General features: G+C 37.9%; 1 protein-coding gene across 3 annotated transcripts in view; it reads left to right on the forward strand.

Annotated features, from left to right (window-relative positions):
- Positions 1 to 1,706, forward strand: part of IQCE (IQ motif containing E) — a 50,394-nt gene that overhangs the window by 1,097 nt on the left and 47,591 nt on the right. The gene's annotated exons all lie outside the window — the stretch shown is intronic.

The following is a 1,706-nucleotide window of genomic DNA, read 5'->3' on the forward strand; positions in this document are numbered from 1 at the left end:
AAAAAAAAAAAAAAAAAGCCCTTTGGGACAGGGACAAGGGGAGTGAATGGAAGGTGGGCATGGGCTTGATTATGGGGGGAGCCTTGCTGGCCATACAGGGAATTTGGATTTTATTGGAGATACAAAGGAAGCCTTTGGAAGGTTTCACATGGAGGGAACTGTGCTCGCCTTGCCTTCTCCTAACAAGACCACAGGGCTCACAGCTGTACCCACATCAGGGGGCTTGGTGCTGCTGGCCAATTTGGAGCAGCTGAAGTTGCCTGCTTGTTCCCCAGGGCACCACGTCCAGTCTTATCTGGAGGGCCTGCCTGCTTCTTCATCTTTAAGAAAAGAACTGCTTATTGTGATTATAAAAATAATTTGCATGTATTATTATTATTATTATGTTTTGGATGCAGTCTCGCTCTGTCAACTCAGGCTGGAGTGCAATGGTGCCATCTCGGATCACTGCAACCTCCACCTCCTGTGTTCAAGCGATTCTTGTGCCTCAGCCTCCCTTATAGCTGGGACTACAGGCACCAGCCACCACACCCAGCTAATTTTTGTATTTTTAGTAGAGATGGGGTTTCACCATGTTGGCCAGGCTGATCTCTAACTCCTGACCTCAGATAATCTGCCTGCCTTGGCCTCCCAAAGTGCTGTGATTATAGGAGTGAGACCCCTCACCCGACCCTGTGTAGATCTTTAATTTCTTTCAATAATAGTTTATATTTTTCAATGTATAAAGCCTATGCTTTTGTTACATTTATTCTTAAGTATTCTTTTTGATGTTATTGTATATTGAATTTTCTTAATTTTCAGCTTATTTACTGCTAGTATCTGCAATGATAATATTTGTATATGAATCTTATCTTGCAAACTTGCTGAACTCATTATTTTTAATAGTTTTTTAGTAGATTCATTAGGATTTTCTAGGTATGAAATCTTGTCTGTGAAGAGAGATAGTTTTACTTCTTCCTTTTCAATCTGAATATCTTTTTATTTACTTTTCTTGCATTAAATTCCTGGCTAGAGACTCAGGTATCATTTGAATTGAAGTGATGAGAAAGGACAGCCTGGTCTTCTTGCTGATATTAGAAGGGAAACATTCCATCTTCCTCCATTAAATATTGTGTTGCACTGGATTTTTATAGATGCCATTTATTAGGTTGAGGAAATTCTCTCATAGATTATGGAGTATCTTTATCATGAATGTTAGATTTTGTCAAATGTACCTTCTATATCTTTTGAGACAATCATGATTCTTGTTCTTCATTCTATTAATATGGTGTATTATATTGACGGATTTTTATATGTTAAATCAATCTTTCATTCTTGGTCTTGGGGGGATGTGTGTATGTACCTAAATATATACCGTGACCAATTAGGATACACACACACATGCATACACACACACAGTCCTTTTCATGCTTACTAGCATTGTTGAGGATTTTTACACCTGTATTCATAAAGAATGTTGGTCTGTAGTGTTCTTTTCTTGTGATATTTCTTTGTCTGCTTTTGGTATCAGGGTAATATAGGTCTCATAGAATGAATTGCGAAGTATTCCCTTCTTTTCTGTTTTTTAGAAGAGTTTGTAAAGGATTGGTGTTAATTATCTTTAAATGTTTGATAGAATTCACCAGTGAGACCATTTGGTTCTGGGTTTTTCTTTATTTCTGTAAGGTCAGTAGTGAGGCCCATCTCTCTCTCTCTCTTTTTTTTTT

Source organism: Cebus imitator, unplaced genomic scaffold, assembly GCF_001604975.1.
Source record: "Cebus imitator isolate Cc_AM_T3 unplaced genomic scaffold, Cebus_imitator-1.0 Scaffold616, whole genome shotgun sequence".
Lineage (NCBI taxonomy): Eukaryota > Metazoa > Chordata > Mammalia > Primates > Cebidae > Cebus > Cebus imitator.